Source organism: Phodopus roborovskii, unplaced genomic scaffold, assembly GCF_943737965.1.
Source record: "Phodopus roborovskii unplaced genomic scaffold, PHOROB, whole genome shotgun sequence".
Classification (NCBI taxonomy): Eukaryota; Metazoa; Chordata; class Mammalia; order Rodentia; family Cricetidae; genus Phodopus; species Phodopus roborovskii.
Window position 1 is genome coordinate 5,469,777 of NW_026126598.1, and position 15,481 is coordinate 5,485,257.

At 45.3% G+C, this 15,481-nt stretch overlaps 1 protein-coding gene across 6 annotated transcripts in view; it reads left to right on the plus strand.

Annotated features, from left to right (window-relative positions):
* Positions 1-264: 264 nt before the first annotated feature.
* The window catches only part of Tpst1 (tyrosylprotein sulfotransferase 1), a 56,947-nt gene continuing 41,730 nt past the window's right edge, over positions 265-15,481 (plus strand). For 2 of the 6 annotated variants that reach the window (XM_051205093.1, XM_051205094.1), the window contains exon 1: positions 265-482. The gene's annotated coding sequence lies outside the window, so the exon portion shown is untranslated. The remainder of the gene's footprint in view (positions 483-15,481) is intronic. The other 4 variants (XM_051205088.1, XM_051205089.1, XM_051205090.1 and 1 more) reach the window with 2 other exon arrangements.

Sequence of the window (15,481 nt, forward strand, 5' to 3'; positions counted from 1 at the left end):
GGGTGCTGTCCTGGCTTCCCTCCAGTTAGGTCACTGGCTCTGTTGCTCTAGCAACAAACTACCCCTGCAGGTAGCTGCAGGAGATCCCCTGCGCCGCCGGCGAGTTGGCCCAAAGCTGGGCCCGGATGTCAGACCCCACCCCTCAGCGCCTGCCCCACCGGCTCTCTCCCAAACCCCGCCTCCCTCCCAGAACCGACAAATCAGAGAGGGAGACACATCGCGCGGCCGGGCTCCGGGTAGCCAATGGCGGCGTGCGTGAGATCCTGCGGCCACGCGGCGGCGGGCGCCGAGGCGGCGAACGCGGCCAGTCGCTGCTGAGGCGGCCGCGGGTGCGCTTCTCGGCGGGGCCGGGCAGGGCCGTCGCCTGGCGGTGAGGAAGCGCTCCCGGGGCGGGCGCCATGGCCACCAGCTAGGGCGGCGGGAGGAACGGCCGAAGCCCAAGATGCCGGAGCGACGGCACGGCTGCGCCTCCGTCATCGTAGGTAAGCGGTGCCGCGCTCCGAGCGCTGAGCCCCGGACGTCTCCATCCTTCATCCCGCCTGCCCCTTCCCCCATCGCCCTGGCCGGCCGTCCGGCCGTCGCGTCCCGCTCCTTTTGCCCAGCAGTCCCTGGAGCTGCTGCTGCGTCTGCCCAGCAGGATTTCCGATTCTCCACTCACCGTACCCCGCCTCACCTGCGCACAATCACTCGGCATCCTTAGCCTGATGGAGACCGTCATCCCGTCTTTTGAGACACCCCCCCCCCCACTTCTTTTTATGAGACATCTCACTTCGTAGCTCAGGCTGGCCTTGAACTCACTCAGTGAGTACCCCTTATTGGCTTCACACTCGATTCATTGTGCAGCCCACGTCGTCTTCGAACTCATTGTGTAGCCCAAGCTGGCTTCAAACTTAACTTTGTAGCCCAGGCTGACCTCAAGCTCATCTTGTAGATCAGGCAGTCTTCGATCCTCCACCTTCTAAGTCCTGGGGTAGCAAGCATGAGCCACTGCGAGTCCCCCTTTCCATGTCAATTGCTGACTCTCCTTCATGATGGTTCATACCCTTTTATTCAGAGACACTATTTCTTTCCTCTGCTTAACTCTTCTGACTTTAGCCAACCTCCAGCTCTTGCCTTTTTTTTTTTTTACTCTCTCCACTTGACCCTGCAGATTTCCCACGATCCTGATGCCAGCTCCCATTTCCTTTTTTTCTTCTTTTTTCTTTTATATGTATACACGTTTTGTCTGCATGTATGTATGTGCACCGTGTGTGTGCCTAGTGCCTCAGGAGGCCAGAAGAGGGCGTTGGGTACCTGGGAATTGGAGTAGGAATTGGAGTTATGAATGGTTATGAGTTACCATGACGGTACTGGAAATTGAGCTCTAATCCTCTGCAAGAACATCATCTGCTCAAACCTCCTGAGCAATGGCTCCAGTTAGCCCCCTCCCCATTTGAGTTAGGGCCTCAAGCTAGTTCTAGATTGGCCAAAACAGACTGTGTAGTCTTGAACTCAGCAATCTTGCTTCAGCCTCCCAGTTGTCTGGATGACAGGCATGAACCATAGTGGGCAAACTGAGATCCAGACTTTAAACATTGCTGGGGACAAGCAGATGGCTCAGGGACTTGAGGCTCTTGCTGCCAAACCTGAGTTGCCAAGTTAGGTCCTCTGGGCCCAAAACATGGTAGAAGGAGAGACCTGGTTTCTTCAAGTTGTCCTCTGACCTCCACAGGAGCCACCCATACCCTAATACATAAACGATATAAAATAGATCTAAAGATAAGTGTCTTAATTTGTCCTTGGATAAGCTGTACCCATAGCATGTAAAGTGCTCACTGATGGGCACTCACGCAGAAGGTCTAGCACATGGAAGTATTCCTAGCTTTGCCTAGAATACTTGGAGATCCTTAGACTCTCTCTCTCTCTCTCTCTCTCTCTCTCTCTCTCTCTCTCTCTCTCTCTCTCTCTCTCTCTCTCCTGTCCTTCCTCCCTCCCTCCCTCCCTCTCTCCCTCCTTCCCTGCCACTTAACAGAAGAACTTGGTGGGTACTAGGCCTGGATTTCAAGGGTTTGCCATTTTTTTGCCTGTTGTCTGTGCTCATTTGATTCTGATCTATCCTTTTATCTCAGGATGAGGGGTCCTCATCCCTCAGGAGAATCTGCCTGGCTCTGCCTTCTGAGTGCTGGGATTAAAGGCACGTGCCACATGTCCAGAGTGTTTGTGGTTTTCAAAGATGTTTATTTAGCATTACAAATATGGCTGGTTCTCCTTCCCTCCTTCCCTACCTTCCTCCCTCCTTCCCTCCCTCTATCCTTCTTCTCTCTACCCATGGCCTCTAAGCATACATAGAGAAACCTTAGATAGAGATGGCTCAGGAGTTAAGAGTTTGTAGTACTCTTGGAAAGGACCTAAGTTCAATTCCCAGAACCCATAACTGCTCACAGGATTATGAAGCCCTCTTTTGGACTTTGGGGCATCTGCACCGACACATATGTACCCACACACATGAACACATATGTGCATAAAATTAAATCAAATCTTTAAAAATACATATCAGAATAATTTTTATTTCTCCATGCTTTGGGTCTGTCATGTCTCCTAAAGTGGCCTCAGGTCTTTTTCTCTCTTCACTGGCAGAATGTTGAAAGATGGATGCGATCTGCCGTGTGGGTGCTGGGAATTGAACCTGAATTGTGTGGAAGATCAGCAAGTGTTCTTAACCACTGAGCCATCTTTCCAGCTCTCCCAGAGTAAATGAAAGGATTTATTTATGTGTGCCTGTGTGTCTGTATGTATGAATGTATGCACATGTGTGTGTGTGTTGGGGGTGCATGTGCCCGTGTATACACAGGGGTCAGAAGAGGGTATCTCTGGGCCTTGTACGGCAAGCACTCATGTAACAGTGGAACCATCTCTTCAGCCTCCAAAGGATTTTTGACCCTTTACCTGAAGGCTGGAATGGGAGACAGCAGGATGAGTTGGGGGATTCCAAGTGTAATATAGGGAAAGGAAAGGGGCTGGGTCATATCTCACTGTGCTTATAGAAAAACTCTCAGTTTATCTTAGCTTTATGGATATTTGTGTGAGAGTGGGTGCACATGTGTTCGGTCCTCACCTTGTGCCTTGTTTTGCCTGAGTCAGGGTCTCTGCTATTTCTCCACCATGTCAGGCTCACTGGCGGGCAAGCTTCCAGAGACTGCTTGGCCTCACTTCCGCCCTGCTGTCAGAACATTGAGATTATAGCACACATTACTGTATCTGGCTTTATGTGGGTTCTGTGTGCAAGTACTTTACCCCACTGACTTGTTTCCCTAGCCACACCTTTTTTGGAGTTAGTTAGGACCTCACTTTTTTTTTTTTTTTTTTTTTTTTTTGTTTTGTTTTTTTTTGGTTTTTTCAGGGCTTCTCTGTATTGCTTTGGAGGTTGTCCTGGAACTAGCTCTGTAGACCAGACTGGCTTCTAACTCATGGATTAAAGGCATGTGCCACCAACGTCTGGCTAGAATCTCACTCTTAATTCAAACCGGCCCAGAATTATCTACAATCCTGCCTCAGCGTCTTGAGTGCTAAGATTACAGGCCTCAGCCACCACACTAGGCTGTATTAGGCTTATGTCTACTGTCAGAAGTACTTGTGATTGTCGAATTTGCTTGTTTATGTATCTTTTTCCTCTTTCTCAGCCCTAAGTGTAGGGCTTTGAAATCAAGACAGGCTTCACCTCTGTCTACATCCTCTACTCTGGCAGGTAACATGAATGGGCATTGGGAATAGATTTTTAAAAAGATTTATTTTTAATGGTGTGTGTGGGTTTCTGTATGTGAGTGTAGGTTTAGTGGTATGTGTGTGTATGTTTGTGGGTGTGTGTTTGTATGTGACTGTGTAGATTTGTACACATGAGTGTAATGCCTGTTAAGGCCAGAAGGGGACATCAGATCCCCTGGAGCTGGAGTTACAGGTGGTTGTGAGCCACTTTAGGTGCTGGTGGTCAAACTTGGGTCCTCTGTAAGCACAGCACATGCTGAGCCTTCTCTCCAGCTTGGAGAATCTGTTTTGAAAAAGAGTCTTCTGATGCTGGTAGTGTTGTGGAGGATCAGTTAGACAGAAAAGACTGGCTTCATGGAGGTCACCAAGGACTCTTACGTGCAGATGGTGAGGTCCCTGAAGCTGAGGGGGTAGATTTGAAGACAGAGAGTTTTGGAGACTTGGGTATCAAATTCAAAGTCTTCTGTGTGCTAAGGAAGCATGCTGCCACTGATCTGAACTACATTATGAGCCCTAAGATCACATCTCCACTTCTGGCTTTGGTAATTGTCCAGATGGTGTTTCTATCCATCCTGTTAGCAACTGCTAGAAAAGGAATAGGTTTAAAGGGAAAGTGAGCGACCCAGTGCTGTATCTGCTTGCCGAGAGTCATCCTTGTTCTTTGCATAAGCAGTCCCTGGATATTTGTAAGCCTGGTGAATTTTCAGAGTTCTGAGAAAGCTGATCGTAACCATTTTGTCAGTGTTCCTGTACTTCCATGAAGAGCAGACTTTGGAAGTCCCTACTCCACCATCCTGGGAGTGCCTCCGTGTGTGTGTGTGTGTGTGTGTGTGTGTGTGTGTGTGTGTGTGTGTGTGTGTATGTGCGGACACTCCTTTTGTGCATCAGCAGTTTACCATTGTGCCTTGGTCCACATTTCCTGTTTTTACAGAACATCAGGTCAAGCAGCGCTGGGGGAGGGGGCTTTTCTAAGCTCTATGAATGTCTCATTCTCCAAATCTTTAGTCTTGATTGCTCTATTTGTGCTTACTGCTGCCTGAAGCTTTTGGCATTAAGTAGTTGTCTCCGATTATTTTTAACAAATGCTTTGGATATGACCATTCATATGAAGGGAGCTCTGATTCCATTCAAACCAAGGTAAGTCCTAAGAATGGAGCTTTTTCAGTGAGCTGCTAGGCAGGGTAAATAGTGACAGCTCTTTGAGGGCACTGTTTGGTTTTGAGTTGCAGTTCTGTTGTGCCCCGGTCAGTGGCTATTGGTGTTCATAAGATGTTTGTGAGGCTGTTGGTTTTCAAGGTTTCTTCAGGGCTGGGGGAAGACAGTGAGGCAAGTTACAGTGCTGTAGAGCTCATTGCTTGTGAGAGCCGGGCTTCTTTCTTATATAAACATTCCTTGGATATTTGTAAGCCTTTGGTGAATTTTCAGAGTTCTGAGAAAGCTGATCTTGACCATTTTGTCAGTGTTCCTGTACTTCATGAAGAGCAGACTTTGGAAGTCCCTACTCCACCATCCTGGGAGTGCCTCCTCCTGCCTCTCCTCTCGTTTATGAGAAGAAGGATTCATGCATTGTGTTTTAGCACACTTGTGTAGGCCATTGGCAACTCTGAAACACTGCAGATCTGTTTTGTTTTTTCCCTTTTTTTTCGAGACAGGGTTTCTTTTCTTTCTTTCTTTCTTTCTTTCTTTCTTTCTTTCTTTTTTTTTTTTTTTTTTTTTGGTTTTTTTGAGATAGGGTTTCTTTGTATGTCTTTGGAGCCTGTCCTGGAACTAGCTCTGTAGACCAGGCTGGCCGGCCTCTCAGAGATCTGCCTCCTTCTGCCTCCCAAGTGCTGGGATTAAAGTCATGTGCTACCACTGCCCGGCCTGTTTTCCCCTCTCTGTTTGTGCTGTTATTTCTGTCCACTGTTAACTGATTGGTCAGTAGTCTCTCAGTATGTGTTCCTGCCCTCTTCTGCTTGTGTGTGTCCCCATCAAAGTGGGGCTGTTATGGATCCTCTAGTGCCATTTCATCTGTCCTGCTCTTCCTCAGCCCATTGATCTAATTCTTCCATAAACTTCTCAGGTGTCTGTTCATACCTCCTGTATGACCTTTTTATCATCCCATCATTGCATGGGTGAGGCTCTCTTGTCTTCTTTCCCATCAGCTCTTAGCAGGCAGATGGTAAATCACATTTGCTTGTGCTCTTTGTGTTTGACTGAAATGTAGGAGTCAGATTTCATGGCAAGAACATTTCAGATATTGTCTAAGATATTGTTATTATGGATTGCATTTTATTTATTCAATACTGAATTGAAGGATGTTTCCTATTCTAGAGAAGTTACACAGGCCACTATCATGAAGTTCTCAGAAGGGTTCAAGAAGATAGAATAATAAGGCATTTCCATTCTGTTCATAAAAATCATAATTGTAGTGGTTTCTTGTAGATGAAAGATTCTGTTCTACCTGGTCCTGCCACCCATCAGCCCAAAATAAATACACAGAAGTATGTTAATTATTAAACCATTTGGCCAATGGCTAGGGCTTCTTTCTGGCTAGCTCTCTCTTATTATTAACCCATAACTACTAATCTATATATTTCTACATGGCTCAGTGCTTAGTCACTGTTCTATTGCTGTGAAGAGACACTAAGACCAAGACAGCTCTTATAAAAGGAAGCGTTTAAGTGGGGGCTTGTGTACAGTTTCAGAGGTTTCATACATCATCATCATGGCAGGAAGCATGGCAGCATGTAAGCAGATGGTAGAGCAATTGCTGAGAGCTAGCTATATCATGATCTGTAGGCCGACAGGCTCTGGACTTGGCTTTTGAAATCTCAAAGCCCATTCCCAGTGGCTTACTTCCTCCAACAAGGCCACCCATACCGCCTAATCCTTGTAATACTTTCACATAGTGCCTTTGGGGGGCCATTCTTATTTAAACCACCACACTGCTCTTGCAAGAGGACCTGGTTTGGTTTCTAGCACTCACATCAGGCAGGTCACAAACTGCCTGTAGCTTCACATTTAAGGAATTTGATATTCTCTTCTGGCTTCTGAAAGCACTTGTGCATATGAGGTATGCGTAAACTCGTGCAGGAACATAAATGTGTCTATAAAAAAATCCTAGCTGGGTATGGTGGTGGATCTCTGTGAGTTCAAGGCCAGCTAGGTCTATATAGGAGTCCTAGGTCAGCCCCCACTACATTGTAAAACCTTCAGAGATGCTTTAGGTTGACACAGGCAGCATTGGGTGAGAGAGAAGGGGAAACCAGAGCTGGTGGTAAGAGGAGTTAAAGAGGCCAAGTGACAGATGAAAGCTGGGGTTGGATCCATTTTAGTTATGGATTATTTTCCAAGAGGAACTGTCTACTGAAGGTTTTAAGCAGGGAAGTGTTGATTGTATTTGCACATTGGGATAGGGAACGAACTGAGTGAAGAAGATTGAAGCTCAGGCAAGAGGCTGTGGATAAATTGTTTTTATTTTTATTTTGTTTGTGCACACATGCTGCAGTGCATATGTATAGAAGTCAAAGGACAACTAGAGGGAGTTGCTTCTCCCCTTCCCTGGGATTGAATTCAGGTTGACAGGTTTGGTGCCAAGTGTCTTTGCCCACTGAGCCATCTTACTGGTCCTGCCATGAATTATATAGTTACTTTGTTGATTTAAAAAAAAAAAAAAAAGGAAGGCCAGGCAGTGGTTGAGCATGCTTTTAATTCCAGCACTCAGGATGCAGAGGCACAAGCAGGTGGATCTCTGAGTTCAGCCTGTTTCTAGGGAATCCAACCTTCTCTTCTGGCCTCCATGGGCACCAAGGCTTAAGTGGTACACAGATACACCCATACACATAAAAACCAAACAAAAAACACCAAAAAAAAAAAAAAAAAAAAACCCTTTGAGGATAATGTTTATAATTGCAAAACGTTTTCATTGTTTTCGGATTACTTTGTTTCTGTTTACTTGTAGTTCTTTGTTTTACTTTTTGATGACTTTGTTGGCTATTTGCTGTTTCAGGTGACTTTATAGGTGTATCAAGAAGAGTTAGGAAATGACACTTTATTCCATATTTACCTGTGGGTTCCTGGTTTTATCCTTACCCACTGTTCACATATCCACAGCATACTGGATGATGATGGGTTTTTGAAAAGATTGCAGTCTTCTGGAGTAAACTAACCACAGCACAGTGGTCTGTCTGAGTGGACACAAGATGTTTTCACCCTGTAGTTTGAGGTTGCAGAAAGGGAAGTGGTTGATTTGGAGGATGGGAAAAGAGCACCCAGAGAAGATGTCCCTGAGGAGATGCAAAGGGGGCAGCTCGGGAGGCGAGTGCAGGCCATTGTTGACAAGCTGGAGCTGGTGCTAGTAGTCCTGAGGGCAGGCTCTGTGGCACCAGTCCTGCTTGAGGGGACAAGGACCAGTATGTGTGGGAGCCCTGCAAGCTACTCTTTAAAAAGGAGAACCTTGCAAGTGTATTCCATTTCCTCTGCTCCCTGGTCCTTCCTTTCATAATTTCCACTCTGACTACTGTGAAAGAGTTTATCATTGCTCTTGTTCTGTGGATCAGAAAACCGTGACTCAGTGCTTTATCTAATGCCAGGTGACTAAGAAGAAGCCTGATTCAGACTGAGCTCAGCTCCCCCATCTCTGGTGACCAGCTGGCTGTCAGAATAACTCAGTGCCCTCTTCTCCTCTCCTTTTCCTTGTCTGGATTAATTCTAAAATGTACAGACCTGATAGAAAGGCATAGGCTTGATTGAGCGAGCCAGTGGGAATAAACAGTTGGATCAAATTTCCTTTATGTTTATGTGTGTTGTTTGCCATGGGTTACAGCTGATTGTAAACATGGGCTTGAAGAATCCAGAAGAGGAATATGTCAGCCAAATGACCTATGTGTGTGCACGTATGTGCGCATGTGCATGGTACACTTGTGGATCCAGAAGACAACTTTCCGGAGTAGATGCTTTCATTTTTATACTGGTTCTGGAGACAGAGCTCAGGTCTCAGGTTTGCATCACTGGGAGGCAAGCACCTTGACCCACTCCACTGACCCATTTTGCTGTTTAGACCTGAAGTATGCCTCTTCCAGTCAGCATCCTTGAGTTCAGTGTCTAGGGTTGAGGCCTCCTGAGCTTTCCTCCTTCCACATTAGCATATCTGTTGGTGTCATCCTTGGTCGAATCTTGGTTAGGCAGCCAGGGTGTAGTGTCTCTTGCATTCCTAGGAGAGGAAAGCTTACAGGGCCTTCCTGTTCCTCAGGTCTTAGCAATGTTTCTGCTCCGTCTTCTGCACTTGTTCTTTGAGCCTTATTTATTTTTGTGTCATACATGTGGGTATTTTGCCTGCATGCACATCTGTGTATCACACCAGTGCCTGGTGCCCACTGAAGCCAGAAGAGGAGGGAGTCAGTTCCCTTGGAACTGCAGTTACAGGGAGTTATGAGCTGCCATATTCTGGGACTTGAACCCAGGACCTCCAGAAGAGTAGTTAAATGTTTTTAACTGCTGAGCCACACATTCCACACTTTCCCATCAACAAAACAAACTACAGAATCCATAGCAGGGTCAGCAGGATGGGTCAGCAGAGGCACCTGACCCCAAGCCTGAGCTTAAGCCCAAGGAAGGAGAGAAGCAGCCCCCTCCCGTTGTCCTCTGACTTCTCCATGTGCACAGTGTGGCATTTTAATTCTATTGATTTATTATGGGTATGTCTTTATAGGAGAGGTGGGTGGGCTTGTGCCATGGCCAGCAAGCAGAGGTTAGAGGAAAACTGGCAGGAGTTGGTTCTCTCCCATTTTAGTGTGAGTTTGGAGGATTGAATCTAGGTCATCAGATTAGGCATCGAGCACCTTTATTCATTAATCACCTTGCTGGCTGGCTATTACTGGTTTTATTTTTTTTTTTTTTTTCATTTTTTTTTCACTAGATTGCCGCGACTGGCCTGGAGCTTGCTATAAGGCTTCACACCCACAGATGCACCTGCCTTGGCCTCCTGAGTGCTGTGATTAAAGGTGTACACCACCACATCTGGCAATGCTGTTTGTATTACTTACTTACTCTATGAGTTTGGGTGTTTTTGTCTGTCTCTACATCTGGGCACCAAATGCATGCAGTGCCCATGGTAGTAGCCAGAAGAGGAGTTGGATCTCTTGAGACTGGAGTGACAGACAGTTGTGAGCCACCATGTGGATGCTGGGACTCAAACCATGCTCTTAACCTCTGAGTAATCTCTCTCTCTCCAGCTCAGTGCTGATTTACTTTGGAAATTTTGCAGTTTTTGGGGAGTGAGGGTAAAATGCTTGCCTAGCATGTGAAGCCTTTTATTTGATCTCCAACATGTACATAAACAATGAAAGAGGAAGAAAGGGAAACAGAAATTGTGGCCCTCTGAGTCTAGAAGCTTTCTGGTGTTTCTAAGAGACAGAGCATGCTGCAGTGGAGAGTCCTATTAATAGTGTTGTAAGGTATGTTTTTACAGTGTGACAGTTCTTTCTCTTTCTCTTGAAGCTAAAAATGACACTAAGCATTCCAGGTTCTGTTCTGGTCTCTTTAGCCTTAGCTCTGCAAAGGCCCCAGCTGAGAAAATACTGCTACTACTTTTTGAAAAGACATGATGCAGCATTTGGAGGTCCTGGGAAAAGCACCCCCCCCTTTCATTACACAGCCATCCATATACACTTGCATGTATACAGTAGGATGTATAAGGGAAATGGTCAGGTCAGCCTTCACTGTGCTTTTCCTCTTTTGATTTACATAACCTTTCACAATTCCATATCTATACATATATAATATATAATTATATTGATATATATGTATAATCTTTCATCATACTCTCATGGTCCTTTCTTAGTTCCTTCTCCCACTGAACCCCTTCTTCCCAACAAGCCCTCCTACTTCCATGTCCTTTTAAAAAAGATATATTTTTATTATTTTAATTATGTGTATGGGGTGGGCAATATGTGGTCACGAATGCAAGTGCCCACAGAAGTCAGAGGTGTTAAGATTGCCCATGGAGCAGGGGTTACAGGCAGTTGAAAGCCACTTGATGTGAGTTCTGGGAATCAAACTCAGGTCCTCAGAAAAAACAGTATGTGCTCTTTTTGTTTGTTTGTTTGTTTGTTTTGTTTTTAGAGACAGGTATAGCCCTGGCTGTCCTGGAACTCACTCTGTAGACCGGGCTGGCCTCAGACTCACAGAGATCCACCTGCCTCTGCCTCTTGAGTGTTGGGATTAAAGGCATGTGCACCACTGCCGTGTGTGTGTGTGTGTGTGTGTGTGTGTGTGTGTGTGTGTCTGGACTCAGTGGTGTCTTCCTCAACCTCTCTCTACTTTATTGAAGCAAGGTCTCACTGAAACAGGATTTAGCTAGTCTTAACTGGCCAGCTTGCCCTGAGGAATCCCTGCCTCTGTTTTCCAAGTGCTAAGATCACAGGCAGCTACCATGCCTGCCCAACTTTTTTATGTGGGCTCTAGGGATCTAGACTCTGGTTCTCACACTTGCCCGGCAAGGACTTTTTCCATTGAACCTATCCCCAGCCCTGTGCTTTCTGGAGAGGCTATTGCCAGGGCTTTGAAAGGAGTAACATCAAGGTGTGAGTAGGAACCTCAGGCTTGACACTGCCTGTTATCTAGAGAAAGTTGCTGCTTGATGGTTCTTGTGGAAGCCTGTTGGAGATGCTGTGTACAGTGAGGTCAGGCTCTCTGCTAAGTCTGCTGTGGTGGAGGTGGAGTGTAGACAAAATCTTTGGGATTTAGAGGTTGAACATCTTTTGTAGTAAATACCTTATGTAAAGATAAATTGCTAAAGCACTTTTGAAGATTTGGTTAGACCTAGAAAAGTGCTGAGGAGAACATACTGCCAGAGCCTCAAGCTTGTTGATTTGTGAAGGGGGGGGGGGTGACCCAGAGGCCCTTGTAGCATTGCAGTGTGGACCTGTGGTCTTCCAGTTTGAGAAACATCCAAAGAGGAAGTCAACTTTCATAAGTTAGTGAAAATAAAGAGAATGTTTCTACTGAAGCCAAATATCCCTTCTTGGATTTTTTAGTATTTTTGCCTGGCCAACGTGCCCAAGTGATCCTTCTGTCCTTAACTGAATTAGGGGCTTCCAGTTGGTGATGGGTTGGTGGCTTGTTTGTGTGCAGAAATCATATGTAGGGGCAGAAAGATCTATGTTCTGAGAGTATGTTGGAGAAACTGCTGACACATACCAGTGTGCTCAGAACTAGTAATAGTATAAGATACTGTAGACATCGGCCATGTTAACCTTTTCTTTTTTGAGCTTGAGTCTATCTCAGGTTGGCCCAAACTCCATATATAGTTAAGGATGGCCTTGAAGCTAAGGGTGGCTTTGAATTGCTCATCTTCTTGCTCCAGCCTTCTAAGTACTGGGATAGGAGGCATGCCCATCTTGTTAATTCTTTTTTTCATTTTCATTTTCAAGACAGGGTTTCTCTCTATTGCCCTGGCTGTCCTGGAACTCTCTCTGTAGATCAGGCTGGCCTCCAAACTCAGAAATCCACCTGCCTCCACCTCTGAGTACTGGGATTAAAGGCATGTGACACTATGTTGGGCTCATTGTTAATTTTTGGAAAGCATGTGACTTTTGTTTTTTTATTTTAGAGGGGTAGCTCTTTGTTTTTGTTTTATGACTGAGTTTTTCCCCCCCTCATGAAGACATAAGCCAGGGCCTATGCATGCTGGGCAAACTCTACCACTGAGTCACACTGCCACCTTCAGTTGACTTTCACTTTGCTGCTAAGGTAATTTTGAAAGATGTTGAATCATTTGTCACCTATTGAATCTTGACAGTTGTCAAAAGTTAACAAGTTAAATGTAGTTCAGAATATGAATAGTGTAAGTTTTTATCAAAAAGCCTTGCTAGTTCAGAATAATTCTTTGTAGTTTTACTTCTCTGCCCTCCTGTAGCATGCTTATAATACCCTAAAACAAATGGAAGGTGTTAGAAAGCCACTCCTGTGACAATCCAAAGATAAAGCAATCATGGTTAAAGCCCCTAAAATTAGCTCTGCTCTGTTGCACTGAGCTGAGTGGGCTTTGTCCAGATTTAATTATTTTGGAGATTTCATTGAAGAGTTTGTAAAATAGAAAACATGAGAGCTTTTTTCATAGGATCATTTCTCTGTCAACATCAGCAAAATTTTTCATTCCTTTCATTCATTGCCACCTAACCCGTGCCACTAAGTACTGTTTGATCATACACATTATGTGGTTATTGGAAAATTTAGGGTCATGACCTCCTGACCTAAATCTACCTTCTTGTTTTCCACGAAAAGCATTGCATTTTCCCTTCACTAAAAAGAAAAAAACAGGAGCGGAGCTTTGAGAGACGGCTCAGTAGCCTTGCTCTTGCATAACTTGCATTCTGCTCTTGCATTCATGTCAGGCAACTCTCACAGCTTCCTGCAACTCTAGTTCCAGAGGATCCAACACTTGTCTAGACACATGTGTGCATGCGCGCACGCGCACACACACACACACACATACAAATTAATAGTAAAAATAATGTCTAAAGAAGAATAAAGCTGGGCAGTGATGATGCCTTAAATCCTAGGGTTTCCTTAAAGAAACCCTGTTTTGAAAAAACAAAAGAAAAAAAAAAAAAAGAACAAAAACTTACTGATCTTTTTTTCTATACAGTCCTGTGCCTTTGTTTGTTTGAACTGGGGTTTCCTGTGGGCAAGACTTGCTTTTAACTCTTGATCATCCAGCCTCCACTTCCTAAATGCAGGGATTACAGGCATGAGCTACCATGCTGGATTTATGTGGAGCTGGAGATGGATCCTAGGGCTTCATGCATACTAGGCAAGTACTCTGCCAGTTTTTGTCTGGCCAGTGCACATGTGGGTGCACAGGTGTTGGAAGGCCAGACGGCTGTCTCCAGTGTCATTCCTCTGGTGCCATCCACCTTTTGTTGGCCAAACAGGTTTGACAGACTGACCAGAACTGTCTCTACCTCCCTTTGCTGAGATTGCACACAAATGCTGTGTGCATGTGCCCTGCTTTTTGTGCATGTGTGCATGTGTATATACAAACAAGTGTATATAGAGGTGTAAAAAAAAAACAATGAAAGTTCTCTGCTTCTACTGTGGGTTCGAGGAATTGAATTCAGCATGTCAGGCTTGTATGACAGATACTTTTACCCGTTTACACACACACACACACACACGCACGCACGCACGCACGCACGCACGCACGCACACACACACAACACATGTGTGCACACTCTCACCTTAACATGGATTCTGAGGGTAGAAGTATGGTGCTATTGCTTTCAAGGCAAGCATTTTGCCCACTGAAATATTTCCCGGCCCTCCATCTTTAAAAGGTTCCCCTTGAATGCCTTGTTATGGCACATGAAATCCTGGGTTCCAGCCTCTTCCTATTTCCAAATAAACTCATTGCTCTGGGCAGTCTGTCTCTCTGTTAGTCATTTTAGGTGGACATCATTCTAATAGCTTTGTAATTCTGAAACTTAAAAGTGTGAGTTTTCCAACTTTATTCTTGTCAAGGTTGTTTTGGCTAGAATGAAATTTTATAAGCCTAAGTTTGATCAAGTGGCTCCTTGCTCAAAATCAGTGACATTTAACTATCTTGTACAATTTCACATCCCTTACTCGCACTGTAAGGTTTGGAGTCCAGCCCTTGCCTGGTTTCATCTCTTCTTCATTTGCACCCGTGCTCACTGCCTTGTAACTACATTCAAATGCCTTCGCAACATGGACCTTTGTGCTCAGCATGCCCTTTGCTTCACACTGCCTCACCCCTACTCATTCTTCAGATCTTAGCCCAAGTGTCACTTTAAAAGAAACACTGCTCTGAGGCATGGCTTTAGTAATGCACTTGCCTAGCAAGCACAAGGATATGAGTTTGAGCCCTAGAACCCATGTAAAAAATGTTGAGTGTGGTGGTGCATGCTTGGAATCCCAGTGCTGGAGAGGAGACAGGTCGAGCCTCAGGCTTCACTGGCCTGCTAGGATGACATAAATGGTGGATTCCAGGCCAGTGGGAATCCCTGTCTCAAGATGTGGGTGGTGTTTCTGAGGATGACATCCAAGATTGACCTCTAACCTCTACGTACAGGCATACACTGACATACCTCTCTCCTCTCTCTCTCTCTCTCTCTCTCTCTCTCTCTCTCTCTCTCTCTCTCTCTCTTTCTCTCTCTCTCTCTCTCTCTCTCTCTCTCTCTCTCACACACACACACACACACACACACACACACGTGTCCAATGGAGATATCTGGCACTAACTGGTTCTTATTGGTTATTTGGTCCTTTGGTTCTCGGGTTTTGTTTGTTTGTTTTTTAATGTGCATTGGTGTTTGACCTGCATGTCTGTGTGAGGGAGTTGGAGCCACTTGAGTTATAGACAGTTGTGAGCTGCCATGTGGGTGCCAGGAATTGAATCCTAGTGATCTGGAAGGGTATCCAGTGCTCTCAAGCACTGAGCCAACTCTCCAGCCCCCTCTTACATTCTTTTTATTTGATGTCCTGCTGTTTAAAATTGTCATGCTATGCCTTCCTTGGGCCTGTTGTCATTTCAGTGAAGTAGACCCTCAGCTTTATAGACCGCCCCCTCCTCTACTAGCTCTACTAGTTTGGGAAGCCCCCCCCTTTATAATATAGATTTAATTTCATCAAGCAGAATGTTACTTTTCCAGGGTTGGATCTTACTTTGTTTTCTGTTACTTGGTCATCTTGCCATTGTTTTTTCTTCCCACGAACTCTCTTTTAAATTAAATCCTGG